Source organism: Streptopelia decaocto (genome assembly GCF_964273445.1).
Source record: "Streptopelia decaocto genome assembly, chromosome: 2".
Classification (NCBI taxonomy): domain Eukaryota; kingdom Metazoa; phylum Chordata; class Aves; order Columbiformes; family Columbidae; genus Streptopelia; species Streptopelia decaocto.
In genome coordinates, this window is record NC_138655.1 from 3,903,622 (window position 1) to 3,929,560 (window position 25,939).

Consider the following 25,939-nt stretch of genomic DNA (forward strand, 5'->3'; position numbering starts at 1 on the left):
TTTGTGATTGTCTGAGCTATGGCTACCTACTGTATTCTAAAATAAGCAAATATTTTCCAATTTGGGGCTGGTGGTTTGTGGGGTTTTGTTTGTTTGTTTGTTGATTGTTCTGTTGGTTTGGTTTGGGGTTTTTTTTTGTCTGCAACTTGGAGATTTTCCTTGGCCTATAAAGGGAATTCTGTCAACTGTCTAGATAACTGAGATAATAAGGAGTCTACTATATTAAAGGCAGGCAGCTCAAAGATTGCGGCTCCAGATCTACAGCCCAGAAATGAGAGTTTTCACCTGTGACCTTAGTGTGTGGATTCTCCTGGCTCTTTGTTGGTGTACTGTAATCTTTCTCAGTAGCCCAAGACTGAAGAATATAATATCCATTTGACATTTGGAAGAGAATTTAAGCAGGGTAAAATGCAAATACCTGTGTTTGGCCTGGACACCAAATTCAGTGACTCTGTATTTGAAAACTGCAGGAAATCTTTCTTTGCATGGGGGAAAAAAAAAAAAAACCAAACAAAATTGCTAATGTCTTATTTATGTCTCCTGACCAGAACAATCTTAGTGGTGCAATTCTATGCTGCTGTCAGTCAGATAAGCAAAATGAGTATGTAATTGTTTGATGGGGTTCTAATGAAAACTTCAAAGTAATGTGATCAGATACATTCCAATATACCCTAAAACCACTACTGCCATAACCATGATGAATGAACATGTTGAAATTTGAGTCTAAATTGTGTGACTAATTCTGAGTTTATTGAAATGAACAAGGACAAATGAGGTACTACTTCCCCTCCCAGATACACAATCAATTTTAGAGGGTTGTAGCACCTTTATCGTCGGTTTTTGAGCTGTAAATCACATCAGAGATTAGACTTTGCACTTTGGCTATGGCTACTGTTAGGCACCTTGACTCCTTGTGTAGATAGTAAAAAAAAAAAAAACAAAAAAAGCATTTGCATGTTAACATGGTCCATTAATGTATAAACATAAGAAACAGTCTGAGGTTTTAGCACCAGAACACTCTTTGGCACATTTCTAGACACGCTTCATATCTTTTTTTATCATTAATCACATTCATAATTTACTTTTTATTTGCCTGTTTCTGACCTCATGTAACTAACTCAGCCACATAACCAGGCTACAATGTTGCAAAAGGCTTTTGACAATAACATTCTGTAACCTGAAGGGCAAAACATCCCTTTAAGATGTTAGAGAGATGGTTTCAAACACCTGAAGCCAAGAGGGTCCTACAATTCAGGCCTCCCATTCCTGAGTGAACATGCAACACAAAGAGTTGGGCTATTATGGTAAAGGTATGCATTACCATTTAATTCTCAAAAGAGACAGACTTGCACCAGTAGCTTCTGGTTTAACAAGGTGGCCAAGGTGGGCTCAGTCCTAAGTGAATTTAAGTCATCAGTAGTTCCCTTTACTCTCACTGGCAAGGTTCTAACTTAAAAAGACTGAATCTACAGATTAAGGTCTTCCATCTATTTATTGAAAATATGGGGAGCTTACTTTCAAAGAATTTTTAAAAATTTCCTCCTAATAAAACCCTTCACTAGGAGGATAATGCAGTGCTGGAACAGGTCATCCATAGAGGTAGTGGCATCTCATCCACAGAGAATTTTTGGATTTGGTGATGCAAAACAATAATTGATCTGATCTCCTTCTGGACATGTTACTGTGATGTGGGGGATGCTGGACTGGAGACCTCAAAAGGCTCATTCCAAGAAACAGTTCTGTTTTCATAGGATTCATTTGGCATTTGTGCAAGTAAAAAACTCATCAACATTGTTCTCATTCCAAATCCAGCTACTGGAGAGAACATCAGCTTCATTCCAGCAGAAGCCAGGACACAGACACAAATGAGTGGGACAGAAAATACACACAGAGACACATGCTTAGCAGGACATTAGGGTTCTTAATGCTGATAGAAATATATATATATTTTTTTTTTATGAGAGATAACTGCCTCTACAGAATGATTAATTTACAAGAGTGATTCTCACATCTCCCAGACAGTTTGGTAGAAGAAAATAACTTGATTTTATTTATTTCATTCCAATATTATGTTTGCTGATCTAAAGGTCCTTTTAGACATACTCGGTTTAGATGGTTGCAGGAACCAACTTCAAAGTTTTCCTCTCAATGCTGGTAAGTCTGCCAAAATATCTTAGAATACTACTAGTAAATGATGTTGCAACAAGATGTGCTAAAATAACTACAGCAAACAAAGGTTCACTTTACTGTGTGATTGCTATGAGGAAGCTACTTTGGACAAGCTTTCATGAATCCATCCCCCAGGACAAGTGACAACTCTGGTGACCACTTGAAATATCCATGTCTACTAAGACAGGCTGAAATTTTGTCCTATGATAGCAAGAATTTTGCAAATAGCCTCTGGGAGTCTTTGAAAGTCACAGAGAAGAAGCTACTACCTCTTACTCTCAGAGAATACAGAGAACAGGGAGCCAGAATAGGCTTGACAAGTGACAGTCAGAATGACAGGTTGGGGCGATGACATTCACAGGAATGAGGCAAGATTTTATTCCTCAAGCCCATCAAGAGAGCATTTGCAAGGAAAAAGTAAAAAGAGTAAATTAAATTGGGGTGACAGGTCTGATCTTTGTTGCTGTCTCCTGCTATGGAGCAGGAGAAGCCACAAAACTGAGGAGATGGGATGTACTCTAAAATGACCCAAAAGAAGTGCAAGGATTGGGGACAAAATGTGTGCTGAACTCAAAAATGTCATGTCGCAGTCCCAGACACCATCATATGGGTAGCACATAGGCTGAGAATTTTGATAGAAGCTTACAGTGTTGCTGCTTGCTCTGTATCTGTTTTCACATAGAGAAATTAAATTTGCACACTTGTCAATCCACTGTTGTTCACCAGCTTCTTACCACATACACATAAATGCAGCGTAATCATTTTTTGAAAGATGTTACATGAAAATGTGTCAGAAAGACCTTTGATATCGCTGATTTTAAGCACACTTTGCATTTTTTAATGCAATATATAAATACAAGAGAACTGACTGGAAAAACTGTAATTAAGAGAAAAACTTCAGTAAGACTTGACAAAAAGAATGAACATAAAAGATGCCTGGAAATGTCTGTCATGTGTACATAGCAGCTAGGTTCTTCAGAAAATAACAACAGCTTAATTCTCAATTGCTAGCACATACGTTACATTTCTGAGATGAGACATCCTTCTTAGCTGGAATCTCTAAGTGCACAATATATCCTCAACGAGAACAGGAGTTTCTTCCAATTACCCCAATCCTGTCGTGTGTGTGTGAAAGAAGGTAGAAAAACATGTACAATAAAGTCTATACCCATCTTTAACTTGCAGCAAAAGAGGTATCAGATGTTAGGAAGTGAACCTGGGGAATATGTTGACTTGACAATACTGAACTCGATTGCAGCAAAAATTGTCAGAAAGACTCATGGGAAGGTCATCTCACTTTGGGGCTGCTGGCTGAACTTCTTGCCTTTTAGCCCTGGTTTCTACAGTTTTATGGTTATCTGAAGTGCACCCAAACTTGTGTTTGTTGAAACAAAGGAATTGTTATACTATGACTGGTTATTTTTTCTTCATTTGCTTTTTTGTTTGTTTGCTTGTTTGTTTATTTTTGTGTGGTTTTTTTTTTTTTCAATTCCTATCAAAGGCCAATCAAAATTAAGCAGATTAATTCAAAATGGAATTACTGTTAATGAAAGCCGAATACTTCCTGCTCTCAATAAATCCATATGCATGCCAAAAATCCCACTCTGGTATCCAGCATCAGCTAGCAATTGCAGAAAAATTAAACTTTATGCCAGGCAGTTGGTCTGAGCTCTTTCCATCTGGTCAAAATGCCAGACTTTTTTGATAGATGTACTCACAACTTCTGACAGAGACTGGTTTAGGAACATTCACCTTCTTCCCAAACAAGATCTACACAGATAATCTGAGTAATGTTATTGATTGACATACAACATGCTCTAAAATGTACTAATCACGTTCACATGGATGTCATATAGTCAGTTGTGTCTCACAGTGATATCAAGTGCAATCATACCAGTCCCTATGTTCATCTAGACCTTAAGGACTCAAGACTGTTTCAGTCTAAATGATCTATGTTTGTTCACTTTTTCCATGGAAAATTGATATGCCAGGATACATGAAGAAATCCCTTATACAGTTTGCAAATTGCAGTTAAGTTTTCCAGGTTTCATGGTCTTTCTGAAAGTTGATCCTGAATTATATTTGTGTTTGAAAGTTGTGTAACACTGGCCTGATGTCCCTGATGGTGTTTGTACCTTGAAAGTTATAAGAAATATTTATTTCAAGCATTTTGTGGCAGGGTAATGAGAGTCTAGGGAGCATAAAACTCAATTATGCGAAGTGTGTTATGTATGTGTGTTTTCATGATTTGTATTGATTCATGTGCATGACAGATTGGTTATAAATTGGGTAATATATTGCCTTGTAAATGAAATATATTGTATTGCAGGAGCATATTAGGTGGTGTATTGAATTCTCAGGGCCACTATGACATTTTATTTGTGGGTGTAAAGAATCCCTGTTATTGTTTGTGTGTGTGTCTGGTATAATTGCTTTACAGGGGGGATACCTGGGTCATTTATGGAAATACGTTGGCACCACTATATGGTAGGTCACTGAGTGCCCTTGCCATCATTGAGGTGAAAAGCTGAGTCTGTCACTCAGAGAGTGAACAGTCTCCTTCCAAGCCCATGGTCACAACTGGCACAGCCTTGTCAACTTCACAAGGACATCTGCTGATGTATGGATTGGCATACCATGTTACCTTTGGGACTAAATCTGGATCACATTCTTTGTAGATAGCATCAAAGCCACCACCACAAAAAACAAAGCCACCCCAAAACACCAAAAAAACCCTTTCTTAGGCAGTCACAGAATGTAGTACTACCCATACATGGACATTCCTCTGAACAGAAAAAGCAAAGGAAGAAATTCCAGTAACGAGTGAGTAGGAAATGGGGAATTTTGAAGCCAGAAATGTGGAAAATCTGTTGTTACTTTTCTTTTACAAAAATATATCTTATGGTCTGCAGATAGAGTAAGAAAACACTTCTTCTTTCCGCAATGATGTTTCTGGCTGGAAAAAATACAGAGGGAAATGCTAAAAAGTTTGTTTCTTCTAGAGTGGGAAGTGAAAAGAAGATTTATGTCACTTTATTATTTATATTACTTCTTATAGTTGCAAAAGTATTTCAATAATTTTTATAGAGCTCAATTATACCATAGCCAATTGGTATGAGTGATTTCAGTACTTTTTAATATGCTGTTTAAAATCTCCAGTGTAAAATATTCTTAATGCATGGCATAAAATATATAGCAATCTCTTTTAATGTAACTAAGTCCCAGCTTCATTTTGTGGCTAAAATGCAGGAAGGATAAAGAGTGATTTTGTAATAGTCTACAGAGATGTTTACCTCGCTTCAGCTGAAGTTCTGTCAGTATTTCCACTTCTAATTTGGCAATGAGGTCTTGTAGTGAGGTGTGTTTACTTATGTTTTGGGGAATAATTATTTCTCCTGTTCTTGTTTTTTGGCTATTCTTGGCTATGTGAAAATCTGTGCTTTGCGACATAGTGGAGGTTACGTATGTCCATCAAAGTACCTCCTCTTAGCTTTTGCTTCTGAGGATCAAGTGTTCAACACAGCTACAGTAGTGTGCAAGTGGTAATTATGAATGTATTTTCTCTTTGGGATACACTTGAGCTGGAGATTTACCATCTCTAAAATTTTCTGGCATTAGTATTTAACTACCTGATACCTCCTTTGGCATCCCATCCTTTAGACAAGGGTCTGTGGAAGAACATGAGTGGAAGCAATACTTGTGCTAGGAGATGTTTCTTGTACTAACCAGAAGCATTCATGAGTTTCCAAATATGTGGTGGTGAACACTTTACAATACTGATTTTCATGTAACAGTTGGGAAACAGTAGTAGTATAACGTGATGGAGTACAATTTTTCTTCTGTGCAGGAAATATTCAATCTAGGTCTCAAGAGATGAAGCCTCCAAAAACGAAGGGCAAGTCTCCAAAAAGCTACAAGGTAATTAAGAGGCAGGGTATGAAGATCACAGAATCACAGAATGTTAGGGATTGGAAGGGACCTCAAAAGATCATCTAGTCCAATCCCCCTGCTGGGGCAGGAACACCCAGATGAAGTTACACAAGGAGGCATCCAGGGGGGTTTTGAATGACTCCAGAGTAGGAGACTCCACAACCTCCCTGGGCAGCCTGGTCCAGGCTCTGGCACCCTCACTGAGAAGAAGTTTCTTCTCATATTTAAGTGCAACCTCCTGTGTTCCAGTTAGTACCCATTGCCCCTTGTCCTATCACTGGTTGTCACTGAGAAGAGCCTGGCCCCATCCTCCTGACACTCACCCTTTATATATCTGTAAACATTAATGAGGTCACCCCTCAGTCTCCTCTTCTCCAAGCTCAAGAGCCCCAGCTCCCTCAGCCTTTCCTCATAAGGGAGATGTTCCATTCCATCATCTTTGTTGCCCTGCACTGGACTCTCTCCAGCAGTTCCCTGTCCTGGCACTGAGGGGCCCAGAACTGGACACAATATTCCAGGTGCAGTCTCACCAGGGCAGAGCAGAGTGGGAGGAGAACCTCTCTCAAGGTTCTTACAGATAGTAGGAATTAAGATTATTATTATGGAGGTGACCACTCGGCTGGACTGATGCCCTGTGAAAGCCCAGCTGTGTTGCAAATGTCTTTAATCTCATCCTTCAGCTTTCTGGGCTTGTTTTCTGGGGACTTGTGGTCAATGAGTTCTCATTGGACCATGTTTCTTTATCTGAGTAATAGAACTGCAGGGAATTCAGTAATCTCAACATCTTCCTAGTCCTGTTTCCTAGTCCTGTCCTTCTTTTACTTCTTAATCTTGTCAAACATGGTGCCCCACAGCCCAAATATTTAATAATAATTACTAAATAAAGGCGATACACTTGTTAAAGTAACAATGTCAAGAACAGCTGGGATTCCTGTTGTCTAATTGAGCCAAGAAGTAGATATCCATCTCTCTAGACTGCCCTTATACACAATTGAGCAGAACTGGACTTCTCTAGGAATTGAGGTATCCCCTAATTTAGACTCTTGTTTTGGGTCTGGAGATGGTGTCCTCCAAAGATGCATTTCTCAATTAACATAAATTAACAAGACAATTAATTCTCAATTAACACAATTAAAACAAATAACACAAAATATCCACCTGAGTTTTATACTGTCAAAGTAGGTAAAAATTTCATGAACAACCATACACTCATTCACCAATGTCCTGAAAGACTAAACATCAAATAAATAAGGCTAAGAGGAAACTGTCAGGTTTTCTGTCGTTTTCTCCTCCATCAAGAGTTAGCTTATTAAAAGAAACAAACAAACCAGACCAAGCCAAACCAAACCAAACCAAACCAAACCAAACCAAACTAAACCAAACCAAACCAAACCAAACCAAACCAAATCAACAACAACAACAAAACAAACAAAAAACCCCAAACCAAACCAACCAAACAAAACCTAACCTACTAAGCAAAAACTCACAATAAAAATGAATGCAGTTGGATTTTTTAAATACTTAAACCACAGTTTAGGTCAAAGTCTCATATTGGTGACTTTTTCTTTCTAAATTTGTGGATGAAGTACAAAATAAACAATAATGACAATTAAAGTGTCTGCACAGGCATGTATGTCCTTTCTTTTCTGTATTTTTTTCTGTAGAATTCTCCTTCTGTTAAACTGCAGGCAAAGCTTTTTCTCACTTCCCCATGATTTTATGTCTCTTGTGTTTGGGAACCTTCCTGAGACAAAGAATGGATCTGATTTTTCAAAGGGACAAATTCACTCCAGGCAACACAAAACAAATCAAAGATCTTCTTTGAAAAGATCCAAAGATATTACTTGCTTAGTGCAGTTGACATACTGAGAAGGTGTCCTGTCATCCTAACTTCTCCTGGAGACTCAGGGTCATCCTACAGAACTTCATCTGCTCTAGCTCAATGGAGAGGTACTCATCAATACTGGCCTTCCAGATTGCTTGTGAAGAGCAGCAAGACTGAAAGGAATGCTGTTTCAGGGAGGAATCTCAAATATGAGAAAATCTACAGTTTGCTGTTACTACCATTTCTGCACATAGTAGATCATGTTTTAGTGTTTTGCGTGACTCTACTTCCATCTGGAAGTTTCAGAAAAACCTCAGAGGAACGCTGCTTTATAAGGGGCATGAAAAGTATCAATTTCTACTCAGCCAATTCACACAAACTCAGCACTGCGCATTTCGCGTCCCTTTCCACGGTATATTAGTGCCCTTCTGATTCTTTCACTGCTCATGGTGAGATGCCGCTGTGGAAGTTAATATCAGCTTGCACTGCCTGTTGTTTCTTATGAAGCATCTTCTCAGCAATTACTTTGTACTCTAATTGAGCTGAACTAAATAACGATGTGTTAACTCGGTTTGTTTGCTATGACTCAAGGATTTACAAAAGATAACCCATTTAGGGGTTAAGGTGCCTGTGTTAATTGTTTTCCCAAACAATACATCTTTCAATCACCTTTTCCATTATCCACATAGATTAACTCCATTGTCTTTGAAAGTAACCGACAATGTTCTTCATTCTTCTATTATCTCATAATAATGTCAGCATAAATACAACAAGAGGTAATTAAATCAGCAAGGGGGATAAACTCTGCATGCTGTGCAAACAAAAATGAAAAATCTGGGGAGTTTTAGTCAATAGTACTGTGAGCTTAATCATATCGTAAGATACAACAATAGAGATATTATCCAGCTTTGTTTATAATTTGTTATTCTCAAGTTTTCAAGTGGACAATATTTACCCAGAAGTACCAAACCATAATAACTGCTAAACCAATCAATTGTTTATACCTAAAAAGTAGGAAAACACTAGGTTACCTTGTCTTGTTGTAGGCAACGGTTCATAAATGTTAATATTGTGACAACAACCAATCCATTGGATCACATTATCAGATAAAGAAGCCAAAGTATTTTTGTTCAAATCAATTCCACTTTTTCTGCATTCTGAGCTTTAAAAGTGCTGTGTAGAAAAGAGCAGGAAAACCTTTCAAGATTTTGGTTTGTAGGTTCTGTCTAAAATGGGTTTGTAGACAGTAATTAAAGCTTAAACTATTCTGTCCATTATCTGTTCATCATCTTGCTTGGAAACCACACAGCAAGAATATATTGTTTAGTCAATTTGCCTCCTTTTTCAGGCATTATTTCTCCTTGGACTCCAAGCTATGAGTTTAGGACTCTTTGGACTGTATTATATACACATAACTGGTCGATAAAAGCATTGATTAAAAATAACAGTTAAAAAGTATCTACATCCCATTCAGCTGAGAGCAATTATAACAAGATGGGAATATTCCCAGGTTTTACTTGCTATAACCTGTTAATCACGTGCAAAGCCCTGTTATCATTGTCAGTTACTAAAATTTATGTCATGTTTGTGGAGGAGAATTTCTGAGAGAGAAAATGCTTCCTTTAGATGGTTGAAACTGAAATTCAGGTTCAAAAAAAGATACTCAGGTTTACATTTTTGGTCTATATGTCTTTCCCAACACTAGAAAATAAGTCAGCTAAATTTATAGTGTATGATAATACATGGTAAATGAAGAAACAAAGTCCCTAGACAATATCACAGATTTCAGAGGGAATTAGGTCTAATGAAATCCTTACAAATATTTTCCAGAATTAAATTATTAATTGGCTCTGTACAAATATTTTGAGTTCCGGGTCTCACCAATGTGAAGCTGTAAAGTAAGTTCATGTGTCACTAGTGAAGAAGTTATTGGTTTTCAGGTGGTAGGAAAGTAAAACATTAAGCAGTAATGGGCTATCAAACCATAAACTAATTACTAGAACTGAACAATATTTTTCTTATCAGCTTCAGGTCTGCTATTATCTAATCTTATTTTTTTGACAGCAAAGAAATTCCACAAAGATAAATGCTTTAATAAAAAGCAGAGGTCTATGGGTGGGCAATACTATAGTTTGAGGAACCGAGATTAGTCAGGGCTGCAGAGACAGCAGAGAACATCAGGTCTTTATACGTCTCCAGCTCTCATGAACTGTCTCAATACAATAATGTTTTCTTGATCTAGCTGACCTAGGTTTCTGCAGAGGAAGAGTTGTATTGCTACCAAATGCTCTGTTTTTTCTGCAGTGATTAATTTTCTCAGCTATGTCACATATGACTCGAGATAGGAATTAACCTTTAAGAGCACTAATTTTTTGCTCTTCTGTCTTTGATGACACAACAAAATTGTCATTATGGAAAAAAAGGTTCACCTAACCCAGAAAAAATAAAAATACTTGTATAGAATTAGAGCTTTATACAGGACTTTTCTTGTGCTTCATTCTCATTCTAGGTGTTTGCAAACAATTAATATAATCGCAAGACATTCTGCATGATACTTTGTTCACAGAATAATATCTTTAGTTCAGGGGTTCAGCTGAAAATGAAACTATTCAATTCTGTTATTTTCTTTGAAAGAACTAAAGATGACTTTTTTTTATTTTATACAAGAAACACTACTCTGGAATGAACATGTAGTGCAAGGTCTTCTGAATCTGTGATAGCACAGAACATTGTAAACCAACAAAGAGTTTAAGCCAGTTTAAGCACCTTCCAAATCTGATCACATATTCCTGTATTTGTTTTGTCAGCAGTTTGTGCAGCCAGGTTGCATAGCACTTCATTAACAAATCCAGAATAACACAACTCACCAAAACTATACTTATTCTTCTTAAATATTGCCCTAGTCCAGTTCACCAAATAGCTTCCCATAGACCCCAATGCTTGCAGTTGTTGGAACAACCAGCTGAAAAACTTGTAGGGCAGGGGAAAAGGGCTGAAAGGGAATTGCTTAACTTAGCTTCGCCAGCAGTACCACTGAGTGTGCAAGCATGGAAATAGTTTCATTTTTTTTCTGATTATGAACTTCTTTATATGGAAAATATATGCAAATTGACCAGATGTACTGAGAGGGGAAAACATAGAAGCTCTGATTTAGCAAAGTACTTAAGCACACTCTCAAAGTTAATCATGTGCTTAAGTCTATTCACTGAAGCACTTGACACATGTGTATGCTTTTGCTGAGTTAATGTAATAAAGCAGAGACCATAATGACAGTCCCAGGATAAACAGACAGGCTGAGTTGCTAAAAGCAAAGTATGTGTGAGCTCCTGTTTCCTACATCCCATCCTAAAATAGGTCCGTAACGTGGAGATAAATCTCATGCTGCAGGCACTTCTGTTGTTCAGTGAGGGAACTCAATGATTACTGAGACTAGACAGCAAATATTCACTTGGTCTGCATTCGGTGGCATGACTTGTGGATCACAGACTGAAAGCTGCTTTCAAAGAGTAACCTGCTTTCCTGGCCAGGGGTTCTGGAGGTTGCCAAGCATTGGAACAGGCTGCCCAGAGAAATAATAGAATCACAATCCCTGGAGGTGTTTAAAAGGTGTTTAGATGAGGTTCTTAGGGACATGGTTTAGTGCTAGAGTTAGATGAGGTTATGGTTGGACTCGATCCTGAGGGTGTCTTCCAACTGAAATGATTCTATGATTCTAAGTCTTCTGGGAGAAGCATGCAAAAAGAGTGATGCCTGGTAACAAACTAGCACCCCTCAACAGCTGCCCGACACCATGGAGTGTTTTTCCTAACACTGAGTCCTTATTAAAAATAATAAGTAACTACTTTCTGCTTACTACCTGCCAACCAAAACCGCTGAGACTACAGCTGTTGCTCCTAGGATGAACCTAGACCTACGAACTCTTGGAAGCACCAGTGATTCAGAGAGGCATGAGCATCACCAAAGCTAAACTTCCTTATCAGAAGAACATAAACCATGGTTCTCATTAATGACCGTATAGCTAGACAGGCTCCACAAGGATGGGGGGAGTGAGCTATAGGGAAGACAACTAAATTTAGACCTTTGCTTATAGGTGTCTACGTGTGCTTGAAGTGTCAAACCTCCTGTGATATGCAGGAGAGAGCTAATCCAGGTATTCACAGAAGTCTAGAAAACAAAACAGCTCATAGAATCACAGAATAATAGAGTCATAGAATCATTTTGATTGGAAGAGACCCTCAAGGTCATCAAGTCCAACTGTTAACCAAACACTGTCACTAAACAATGTCCATAAGAACCTCATCTACATGTCTTTTAAACACCTCCAGGAATAGTGACAACCATTTCCCTGAGTAGCCTGTTCCAATGCCTGACAACCATTTCTGGGTAGAAATTTTTCTTAATATTCAATGTAAACCTGCCTTGATGCAACTTGAGGCCATTTCCTCTTGTTCTATCACTTGTTACTTGGGAGAAGAGATCCTGAAACAGATAGCGACTGGCTGTTACAGCTAAATTCTTTCTGGTAGTTGTTTATTGTAGTGAGTATATCTTTCCTTATTATCATGGAGAACCTGCTCATGTGTCGGTTCTCACCCTTCAGCATCAAAATCTTGAACTGAGTCCTACCCCGAGTGAGCCAAATTTCTCAGGATACTTCTGTGAAATGGTCCACAGAATGTTCATTTGCTAAATACCTTGATTTACCTTCTTTCTCTGGGAAGCTGGTACCAGCTCTGGCTTTTCTTACATCCTCATGTTCTGTTGTTCTGATATGCAGACATTTTTTGCTTAGGTAGTGCCCAATGGTGGGCTTGAATCTTTTATATTTCATGCTTTCATTAGAATTTAAATTGTTTTCTCACTATCCACAGCAACCCTTTCCTTCCCTCACTCGTTGCTTCATGTAGGAGTTTACTCACTTTGTATTTTGATTTTTACCTGTTTTTTCACTGCTCTTAACAACTGAAGACTACTGTAGATTTGAAAACTCATACAAAGACATTCATAGACATTCTGGGATGTGAGCCAACTCTTGCTTCTAGCTTAGCTGTCACTTAATATTCTTTCAATTTATTAAGGGTGGGGTTTTTTTAATATTTTTATTTATTTTTCAACTACAGCACTTTCTTTTCTAGGACTTAATATCCCACCTGCTGTGTAGTGAATGTATTGCACTCACTCATACCTCATTGTGCAATACAATTCATATACACATTAAATCCTCACATTCATTTTGCTAGAGTAAGTCAAGTCACATGCTTATCACCAATTACAGAAAAAGAAAAATTCTACTTCTTTAGTTCAAGGAAAAGTCAATAGGAGGGTTCAATGTATTAATCAGAAAACTACTGGATAAGAGTGGGCCAAGTGAACATAAAAACACATTAATATTTCCTTTTTGGAAAGGAGGTAAGTGGGGAGGGTCAACTGTTGGAGAACAGTTCATGAACTAAAATTGAACAAGTAGCCTTTATTTTTCCTGTTTACCATATTACACAGAAGCACATTATAATATCATATGTATAAGCTACATATTAATGATTGTAGGTACTCAGTTGGCATATGAAGTTAATTTCAAATGGAAATGAAGATGACAAAAGTAGATTTTGTGTTTATGAATAGTACCTAAATCACCATGAGGTGTTGCCTGGTAAAACTCTGCTGTAACTGGTGTAAATTTGCACAATGGAGCAAATATGGGGGGGTTTGATTTGCCACTTGTGCTCAAGTTACACTATAAATACAAAATATTTTATGTAATTACAACTGCATTCAGTTTTAACTGGACTTGATAAACTGCAGAACACTATAATAACAGATTCAATTTATTAACTCCCTTAATCATCAGTCTATTTATACTTTTTTCACAAGGACAAAAGGGACCTTCAATTTAGAAAACATGAAAAAAATGTTTATTCTTGCAACCTCTGCCCCCTTATATTTCACACTGTCATGCCTCTGTTGACTAAAGGGGACTTAGCACTGACTTAATGAGGGATCAGAAACAGGCCTTTTTAACACAGCTGCTTTACAAGCTAATCTTGTAGAATTGATGTCTTCACTGGCCACAAGATGCGTATGCTGAATAATGATGTTGGACACTGAGATATTTTGCTTGGTACAGGCATAAATGGATGCAACTGCGTCAACTTCTCCACATATATTTTACAGACTAAACTTTACTGTGTCTACTGAATGATAATTACCCATTAATGTCGTGTGAGTGGAATAGCTGAGAGCTAGTATCTGAAACCTGGATGGGTCTTGTAACTGCTTAGAGTGGAAAAAAAAGCTCTAATGAGAAATCAGTATGACTGTAAAATATTCTAAATTAGGATTTTCAGGAGCTAGTATCTACACTGTACATCTGAGAAAATCACCCTGGGTTCCTGTCATAGATAACAGGGAGCTAATTTTTGTAGTCAATGACTTCAGGATGTGATTCACCTCCTTAAATAGGCAGCTACCTTTGGTTCAATGTAAATTCTGTTGACCAGTTCTTCATTGACTATATTAAGAGCCTGGAGAAAAAGTTCTGATGCAGGCAACTCCATTTTATATATCTGGAGTTAGGTGAGGTTAATTCATCACTGTTACAAGTCTTTGATTTGAGGATACAACCTTGAAACTACTGCCTTGTGCATGTTTGACTCAAATTTGGGGGTGCATATGCCATTAAAGAGGATAGGAAAAATAAATGCCTTCTACTACAGAAAGAATAAAAAAGCTGTTCAACATGTGAACTGTGGCATTTTAGCTTTTGCTTCTTCTGTGTCCAGCCCATCCAGGGCATGCTGCTGCTGTTTGAAGACTTTTGAGTCTTTGTTCACTTCAAACTCTACTGTGGTCTATATGAAGCTAAGAGGGCAAAATAGGTTTATGCAGTTGTGCTTTTTGGATGTCTTTAGCATGATTTCTTGAGCAACCATGTCTCCTTTTCTCACACTCCATCGGAGTGTAGGAACTACCTGGGATTTTGCATGCTCTACATACAAATAATTTTAACTCCAGTCCATTATAACCAGACCTTCAGCATTAATGTTTCTCTAAACATGAAGGAAAATTCCTTTAAGACTTTATCATTGCTCATCTTATCATAATATGGGCTATAGTCTGAAAGTGCCCCTAGTGAAAATCCCCAAATTAGTGTTCCTATTTAAAATATCTAAGTCTCACATTGGTAAATCAATAAAATGGAAATAACAGTTTTATATATCTTTAATATGCTGGAGATCTTGGATCATGCTTATGCAATAAACTTTCCACAGTTCGTGGAATTTTTTTAGATGAGAATCAATATCTCTTCATCTATGCTGGCTTGATATTGCAGAAGAACAGGGAAGGTAAGTGAGTTTATAGATGACTAAAAGTTAAGTATATATAAGTGGTATTAAAGAAGAATACCCCACAAAGTCTGCTTGAAATTTAATGTCAAATTTTTCTTTAAGTTAATCTAAAGAAAGCTATAGAATGAGAAAGGATTTTTGATCAATAGCTGAATATTTTGTTTGGAATGGCAAACCAATGGGCAACTATTGACATAGAAAAATTCCCATGTTAATTATATGGTAAAGGAACATGACAGTGTGGGAAAACAAATTCCTTTACTCTAAGCCGCAGGTCACCCTGTGTAGCATTGTTGAGTAAGACAGAAAAATGGATGAAGTCCCAAAACAGCTTAATTTGACACTGACTTCACTGGAAACTTGAAGACATGAGGCAGGACATGGGTATTTACTCTGTCAAGCATTCCAGTAAGAAAACAGGCAAGAATGTTTTGGGGCACAACTCTCATATTTTGGGGCTTGAAAATCCATATAATTTTTTTCCCAGTCCTATCAATAAGTAGACATGAAATGCCAGGGAAGATTCCTTATTTACCTCTGTGACTGCAGATTATCTTCAAATACCTTGATACCTCTGCTATCTACATGTTAGAGGACAGATTTCTTCTATCCCTTTCCTTCTCTAGTTTGCTTTCAGATTATTTCTTGTATTCTCTTATTCCTGCAGTTCCTAGAAGAACATGCTGGCTGAGGACTCTAAATGGTCAGTATTGCTGAAGCACCAATAACCTGAATTTACTTGAATGACCACTGAATCAAATTCTGTAGTTAAAATTACATCTGTGTGTATATGCTTGTGCCAAGAAAAAATACTTTATTTCCCTTGTAGCTGAATGGCCTCTCTATATGTGAAATATTATTATTACTTCAAGCCACAATCCTTAATTTAGAGATCTGAAATTATTACAAGAAGACAAATTTGTCATTTACTGTGGATATTACTTTAAAAATTTATGCTTTGCTTTTTAAAATATACATTTAGAACACTAAAGGCTTTTTGTTCAAACATTAAGATTAGAGTATTACACTTAAATTTCTAAGTAATAATTAATTTTGTGATTGCAGCTGTTAAGCTTCTTGAGTCAAACACTGAGGAAGGCACAGGAGATGCAGAATTTGTCTCACGGTTCATTAATATTTTGTGGTTGTCTTTTTTTTTCCCAGTTTATTCAGGTACGTGTCAGGCTTACAGTTTCAAGGGTCCTGATGTGTTTCCAAATGACCTGGATTGCCACATTAAGGGGATGGAGGAGGTTGGTACATAATCTATTGGACCTTTTAAGGGGAAGGTTTGATCCCCTCTTGCTTTATGTAGTTATTACTACTTGTGTGATGTAGATTTCAGCTTGTTCTCTGGTAGGGTTCTCCTTAACACTACAGTGACACCTTCTCTCCTTAATGAAGGGTCTTGGGTTGGCAGACTTGAGGACACTGTGGGGAAGGAGGGACCACACTTGCTCTGCTGCCAACTCTATATTTCCTGAGGAAAAAACCCCAAATTGTTCAGATTTCAATATGCATGAATCTTTCGTAAGCAATGCATTCAAAGCAAGGTAAGCAAAAACACCAGAGAGGGCCTTTTGAGCTAAAATTGTCTGTTCTACATTACCGGTGAAATAGTTTTAACAGGGGAATCAGACTGAGCCAATAACACCACACCTCAAAAGGAGAAATGCCCCTCCCCACTCATATTCCTGGTATTTTTATATATATATATATATATAAAAATATATATAAATAAATAAATATATATTATATAATATATATTATATAATATATATTATATATTATATATTATATATCATATATATACTATATATAAATATATAAATATATAAATATATAAATATATAAATATATAAATATATAAATATATAAATATATAAATATATAAATATATAAATATATAATATATAAAATATATATTTTTTTTTTTTTTTACATTCAGAAGATTAAAAACTTAGTGACTGTTGAGAAATGAACTTCTAAATCTTCCATGCTACTGGCCAGTTCACCAAGAGCGTTGTCATAGCCCATCAGATAGAAAATCAGCCACAGTTTTCTAAAACACTGGTGTTTTGAGCTATGAAGTCAGAAATCCAGGAACTTTATCGTTAACCTGCTTCCAACAGCAATCACCATGTCAGATGCAATGGCATGAAGATTCACTCAAGATTTCATATACTTTATTTCTTCTTATCTGACACATCCTCTGGGCTACAATCAAGATGCAAATGGCAGCAGGAAAAAAACAATGATTCATTTATAACTCTCAGGATCTTTACCTTCCAAATTTAGCTCTTATATCTGTTTGCCACTACTCACTCAGGTGAATATTGCTTGCAGACCTGTCCTCCATTTTTTTCCATATGTGCAAATTTGAATAAATATATGAACCATGCTCACCTTAGAGCAAGAGGATGAATGTTGCTTGAGTGCAGAAACATCAAGCAGATTGCAGGATCAAAACTTTAGCTGACCTACCCACACTTCTTTTGAGGAGCCCTGGTATTTGTAGATGGAGCTGCTGAGCTCAGTGGTCACATCAAACATGTCAACCGCACAACACAGCTCGGATCATCTGCAAACTTGCTGGGGTCTCACCTGATCCCACTGTCTATGCTTTGGCACGCTTTTGTTTATTCTTTCAGCAAAAACAGGAGGATATTTTTTTCTATATTTGATTCCTACATGCAGCAATAATGATAAAATTACTACCATATGGCTCTGAACTGTGTACAATATTTTTTAAAATTTATTTTCTAGGAAATCTCAAAATCTGAGGGAAAACCATTTCTACTTTGACATTATTTTTTTTTAAATATCACCTTAATGAAAGTTACTAATTTATTTGCTTTAATAGATGAAAAGGTTTGTTTGTTTCTGTTTGTTTTTCAAATCAAATCACTTTGTTGCAAGGTTTGATTTAGAAAATAAATTATTTTATATTTTTCAGCAGCTCTCAAATTTAGTTTAACAATCGAGTGGCAGAAACTCTCCAAATTTGCAAAATGTGTCAATGCTACAAAATGTGTGTAACAGTAAAAAAAAAAAAAAAGAGAGAGAGAATAAAAGAAAATATGATAACGTAACATAAAACAAAAAAAGTAAGATAAGGTCAATGTTTTCTAGTATGCTACACATATTCCTTTGACACAGGTGTCAGAAAAAGGTTTGATAACTCAACAGTAATTCTACTGATCTAATTGAAACACTGGTACATTTTCTGCATGGTATTTTTGATTTTTTTACTTGTTTACATTTCCTTTTTCAATGCTGCATTTGTGTCTTTAAAAATGTCAGATAAGAATTTAAATGAGAACAGGGGTTTTAAAAGATTGTATTTTGGTGTGTTTTCAACCTGCTTTATAATGAGAGCTCTAGCGAAAAGTTGTTATAACATTTTTTTGAACCCAGAAATCTCTAGAACTCTTCAATCACAGCAAAGAAAGTGCCTCGTTAGGCATCTGTGAGTTGCGGCTATTGTACAAAGCAAAGGTTTCTCACAGTTTATAGGAGTAACTAGCATGTTTCCATGTGACTGGAGTCAATTATAGACCATGTCAGCCATCATGAAAGATGGGACTATAAACAAATATAGAAGACAATTTAGGTTTCCTTAGCATCCCTCATATTCAAAGTATGCCAAAAGTGTGTATAAAACAGCAGAGGGGTGAAAAAATGCCTGTAACAGGGAAATGGAGCAGGTGTCCATATGTTGCTTAGCCTTGGGCTTCTTAAGCAAAAAGGTGATTTTATAAGCAATTTGGGTAGGTGAGAAGAATAAAGGATGATCAGTGTAGGAAATGTTAGAGATGGAGTAAGATGGACAAAGAAGATGACAGAGCTATATACAGACATGTAAACAGACAGAATAAGAGCCACAAAGCTGGCAAGTAACAGGCAGATATTTAAGGAAGTGTGCGGATGACAGGCAAAATGTACGTACTTTCTCTTAACAATTCATTGCCTTTTTTTAAAAAATAGTTCACACGTACTCAGACAACCCAAATAGAGACTAGCACAATGAGACGCTACCGAGGAGAAAATTAAAAAGAACAAGTATGAATGGCAGCGCACAGATTTTGCAATCAGTCAGTTTACACTACATTGAAGCTGGTAAGTGAGCAATCAGACGTTCTGCAGCTCATTTCCAAAACAACGGAGGAAGCAACATACATCTTCAGTACTATACACAGCAGTGCAGACAGCAATGCTGGAAGAAACCTGAAATGTTGACTATTCCTTTTTGCCACAAGGCAGCATAAGCACTGCTGTAGTTTTTTTATAACCAAATCTCTGCATAATCACTGTTCTAGCAACATCCAGCTATGAAATCAATATGTCATCCCTGAAATCTTCCATGCACCTTCACCTTCCCCATGAGACTTTATTTTTTCCTTAAGTCTTGCTAAAACTTAACTGTCTGGGGATGTTGACTCAGTTACCTATGTACAGGCACCGTTTCAGATATCATAGAATCATAGAATAATCTGAGTTGGAAGGGACCCACAAGGATCATCAAGTCCAACTCCTGTCCCTGCACAGGACAACCCCACACTTCACACCACGTGTCTGAGGATGTTGTCCAGTCTCTTCTTGAACACTGTCAGGCTTGGGGCCGTGACACCTCCCTGGGGAGCCTGTTCCAGTGTCCAGCACCCTCTGGGTGAAGAACCTCTTCCTAATGTCCAACCTGAACCTCCATTTCTTCTGCTTTATATTCTAACTCACTATACTCTGAAGACTGGTAAGTCCCTGGCAGTTCAGTGGGGGATTCCTATGACAACAACCTACTAAAAATTACCCTATGAACATAGTATTTCAACCAGCTCTGCACCTACATCACAGCAGTTCCATATAGATCATATTCCCAAAAAAGGATACCATAAGAAATATTGTCAAATGCCCTTCTAAATCTAATACAGATGACATCTATTGCTTTTCCATATCTGCAAGGCTTTTACACTTTCATAGCACAATTTTAGAAGACTTGGCACAATTTTATCTTGACAAATCTACTTTGGCTGCAACTCATCCTTTTGTTATCTTCAAAGTGCTTGTAGATAATTTGATTGATTATTTGTACCTATATTGTTCCAGGAACTGAAGTTAAGCTGACTGCTCTAGACTTCCCTGAGATTTCTCTTCTCTTCTGTTTGACTTTTAAAGAGAAATATTCAGATTTTCTTCTGCCAGTTGTCTAGGAACTCATTTGCATTTCATAAGTTCTGAAAAATATTCACTAAGAAATTTGCAGTTACTTCAGCTTTCAGCCTAAGTAGCCTGTCATGAAATTCATGAGACCCATAAGACTTGAAAACTATGTTTTCTAACTACGATAACTTCTGTCTTTTTCCCTTGCTTGCTCTCAGATTTCATTTGCAAACATATCTGTGAGGCTTTTTTCCTTTCTTAAAACAAAAGACATGGTGTAATTAATTTTCAATTCTGTTTACCTTCAGAACCAAAAAAAAATATACCGTTTTCCAAACCTGACTTGACCTTTTATTTCACAAGATACAGCCTATTCATGAATTTCTGAGTATTGTGCTAATTTCTTTGCTGATGTTTCTGTTCTTACCAACAACTCAGGAAAGTTTCTGCTGAGTTAATTTAAGAGATGGTCGGTTGTTAAGAGATTAGCAGATGTATAGTATAAGAAAGCCTTAAGTAATTCTTTGACATTTTCCCATTCTCCAGAAATTATCAACAAAGAAATTATCTTTTCTGAACTCCTTAATCCCTCACATAATAGATTTTTTTTAATAGGGTAAATTATCAGAAGTAGCTCAATTGTTTCAATGTTGATAGGCCTATTATTTATTATTTCATCTTTTTTATAAACAAATAAGGATTTTTCAGAGCCAGAGAAATCACTTTGAGTTGCACCCAGCTTCCAGTTGCTAATAGAAAAGATCTTGAAAAACAACACTTAATAAATAATGTTTGCGAGGTTATTAAAAAAAAACAGATTTGTAGTGCTTTGGTTCTCAAGGTAAACTATAGAAATCCTACCGCAATGGGCAAAAAGAACATTTACAGAGTTCAATGTGTTACATATACATAATTTCCTGATATCACCTTATATTTACAGTGAGATTAATCTCATCATACTACTCCGTTCTGCATTGTCCTACTTCTACACTCCGTGTTTCCAGTCTACAGATGTTTGCAAGCAGCTCTTAACTTCAGCCTTAAAAACCTAGATTCATTCTCATTATATTCTCAGATAACTGGAAGTGGTAAAGGCATTGTGCGTCTGGATCCTATCTTTTCCTGTATAAGCTCTCCTTAAACTTTACAACATCCCTACTACTGCACAGATCAGCAATATAAAAATGGAAGCTGTGGCACTGAAGCACTCTCCACTTGAGTGCTGAGACATCATTGAACATAGATCATAGGATGGTTTGGGTTGGAAGAGACCTTACAGATCACCTAGTTACAACTCCCCTGTCATGGGTAGGAACACGTTCTGTTAGACCCTGTTGCTCAAAGCCCTATTCAACCTGGCCTTGAACACTTCCAGGGATGGGGTATCTGCAACTTCTCTAAGCAGCCTGTTTGAGTGTCTCACTACCCCCATAGTAAAGAATTTCTTCCTTATATCTAATCTCAGTCTTCCCTATTTCCATTTAAAATTATTACCCCTCATCCTATCACTACACTCCCTGATAAAGACTCCCTCCTCATCTTACCTGTAGTTTCCCTTTAGGTGCTGCAAGGGCGCTACAAAATCTCCCTGGAGCCTTCTCTTCTCCAGTCTGAACAACCCCAACTCTCTCAGGGTTTCCTCATAGGGGAATCTGTAGTATCTGACTTTTTATTCATGCTAAAAAAACCCCCAAACATCCTAACAATCTTCTGCACCAGGGAAATGTGAATTCCTTTTCTCTAAAGCAGAAGCAGGACAGAAAATAGATCAAGTGAATTGGCCAAAGTCACACACCAGAAACACATTGCTAGGGATGCATGGATGGACTTGATCTCAAGTATCAGTGAGAGAATGTTTCTTCTATACCATTTCCACAACTACCACTTCTACTGTTTCTACAGATTCAAATCACTGAAGTTGGGATTCAGCAAGGGAAGAAATAACAATATAATTTCATGGTGCCCTTCGTATATTTGGAGTCTAGCTGGATTTCTCTACAGCCTGCAAACTTGCTTACAAGCGTGCTAATGATCACCCTGAAATTTGCTTACAAAAAATTCAGTGATATTGTGGAAACTACAGCTGTAATATTCCAATGCCATGGGTACAGGGTATGCAATTAGTTGCTAAAAATAATTGCAATCTTGCAAGTGGAAGCCAGGCATGTAAAGTGTGTAAGTATGCAGCCTTGTCTGAGGCAGCATCATTAATAAGATGCATAATCCTTTCCTCAAGAATGTGGGCAGAGCACATGTGAGTTGCAGTGTGAACAGTGGGTTATTAAATCAAGAGGGTTTGGCAGAGAAGATAAGTATAGGAATATAGATTTGTGTGCACAAGGATACTCTTATACTAATAAAACTTTAATTTTTAATTGAATTCTCTCTGCCAATTCAATTTCTTTTTTCCCTTCCTCTCACTTGATTCCTACCTTTTAAAAAAAGATTCCATCTTATTCCAAAGCATCAAAAACAAATATGACCAATGCAGTATTTTTTCTTTCAAGATTTACAGCCTTTTGGAGGAAAGCTAAGAATAGCGTATGACAAAACAAGGTGCAAGTGAGGAGCTGTGTGCATTTGAAAGGAGCACAGAGACTGTCTAGTGCTGGACTCCAGGAAAAGCTTTAAACAAAAGAACAAGGGGGAGAATGAGCAGGAGAAAGCAATTATAATGCCAAAGGATGGATTTTCAAAGATACTTCTGGGAATTTGTTGCCAAATATCCATTGAAGTTAAATATTGTACTGGTGCAAACCCTGTCTGAAGATCACTTTGTTTAAGGAGAAAGAATCAGTGGGCTATACAGAAAGTCAGACAAGGGCAATATTTTCCCATAAAACACAAGGAAAAGAGCCATTTGAAGAAATGAGTATGTATGAAGTACAGGGATGTATGGGAATAGCTTCTCAGGTGAGAAGAATTGTGTATTACATTTATGGCAGTTATACACATGAAGTGAAACAGTAAAGCAAGCAATAAAAGCATTTTAACATTTATAAAAATAAGGATATATTACAATAGTAATATCATCAGCTAGTATAAATCAGCACACACCTAGTGAAGTTAAACTGATAACTATCTGCAGAGTACCTGCCTTACCTTAACAAAATAGTTTTCACATTTACTTTGATCATCCTTTTCAGGAGGCAATGACAGTCTTACCATGGAGTGCACTGTTCCAAAAATCCACAATATTTACAAATTTTGTGCATGGTGGCATGTTTTATAACCAGTTTGGAATAAGGAAAAATCTCTACTAGCTTTATCGATCTGCTTCTTGATAAAACACAGCAGAAAAATTCTGACTGTGCCCAAAAAACAAGGGCAGCATAAAATGACAGGGGTGTAGACATATATAAAAGCATACATAAGGCGTCTTTTATTGTTTAGGGTGATGAGCTAAAGCAGGAATTAGCACATGTGGTTTGGGAACTTCCCTTGACCATTCTGCAAATGCTGAAATAATTGATGCTGCTATGATATTTTCCCTGATTTCTAGACCTAGTGAATTCCCAGACCCCTTGGAGCCCTGAGTAAAATTTCAAAGGCCTTGTGCAACTATTGTAAGCCCATCAAAATAGTTCAGTGCTTTGGATGAAGCTTTGGCCCAACTGAAATCAGTCAGAAAATTTCCATTGACTTCAGCAGGGTCAAAATTCCGTCTTCAGCATTCATCTCCTAGAGGAATTCATGTCCTAGAGGAATGCTATTTTTAAAGCCTCCCCGCCACGCTTTGTGCTTATTTATAAAGCAAAGATGTCAAAGGGTACCTCTTCACTCTTTTCAGACGTGTGGCCGTTTGGTTATTTTGCCTGTCAAAGGCCTTCTCAGTCAGGACACTCAAGGCAGTAGTTTCATTATTAAGGGTGAACCAGCAATCAAGAGGTCAGCACCCAGTGGGATTTGAAAACCCTCAGTCCTCCAAAGCAGAACACATCCCAGTAGGACAGGAGGGAGTAGTGCCTTCAACTCCCTTGGATGTTTTATGGCTCTTTTGTATGGAACGACGTTATTTTAAGAGGTTGGGGAATGAGAGTAGATATCAGCAGGTCTCCAGCTGTTTTATCCAAGGTCTCAGGCCTGTTCTGATGAGCACTGGTTATAAAAGAGGATGTTGGTGGGCATCGTTCGAATTGCCCCCCACATATCAATAGCCAATTAGGAAACATAACTCAGTTTGATCCACTGCATTCAGGGAAAGAGTAAATGGCTTTGTATGAATAAATCAGTTAAAAAGAATTATTTCTCCCTCTTAAGAAATTATAAATGGTTCTATCAAGTACCATTATCGGCTGCAGCGGAAATAAAGTCTGACATTTGTCTCAAGAGCCTTTTATATTAAAGAACGATTTTTACAATTACATTCTCCAAACATTTAGCTCACTAATGGCAGAAAAGGAGGTATAAGGGCAGCAGCCAGCAAAGAAATGAGGTTTATTCTCAAGGAAGAGAAAATTAAAGGAATAGTTAGGAAAATTTAGGAACTAAAAAAAGGTTATATCTTGATTTTTAAGACTCTGAAAGTAGACAGCATTTTTAATGTAAATGTTCACTTTCCTGTAGTTAATAAGAATAGGTGACTAAATTTGTAAAGAAGAGAAGAAAGTTCCTGGAAATGGTTGGATTCATAGGTCACAGGAAATTTGAAAGTCTTTATTGTAGGTGAGATATCATAATGAGGCTACTTTTAGATGTCTTTTAATACCTTCATGTGAACTATGTGAACCTTTTTTGATCATCATTCATAAAAGGGTCCTGCACCAAGTAAGTAATCCTTCTGATACGCCCTGATGGTTCTGATGCTTTTTATTGATGTCTATTTGCAGCAAAATAAATGTTATTTTCTGTTTTGTTTATAATGAAAAGATGAAATTGGTTTTAAAATTCAGCCTTCTTATTTCATTTTAATCTATTTGACCTAACTTTGGAATGAGCAGAGGAGTTGATCAAAACAGCACAATCCTCTGTTGTAGCACATTGTTCTTCCTCCAGGCCTGCAGGACAAAAAAACAACCTTCCAGGGAATGGTCTGGGAAGAACTGTGAGTTTGTGTGGTAGCTTGGCCCTCAGTCTCTATCGTGCTGATTGGGCTCTTCCGATGAATGTATGGAGATTGTTCAAGGAAAATTCATTTGAGTGTGGCTAAATAATCTGTCTGCTTCTGGCTCATGGATGCACTGTTTCTCTTCTCAAGCTTATTGATAAAAACCTTTTCTATTTTCTATATTTCCTTAAAATACTAATCTTATTATTTCAGAACTATGTTTTGTTTTGTTTTGTTTTGTTTTGTTTTGTTTTGTTTTGTTTTGTTTTGTTTTGTTTTGTTTTGTTTTGTTTTGTTTTGTTTTGTTTTGTTTTCTGTACTGCAACCAAGCACTTATAGACCATAGAGTTATAGAATGTTCTGAGTTGGAAGGGACCCACAAGGATCATCGAGTCCAACTCCTGTCCCTGCATATGACAACCCCACAGTTCACACCTTGTGTGTCTGAGGACGTTGTCCAGTCTC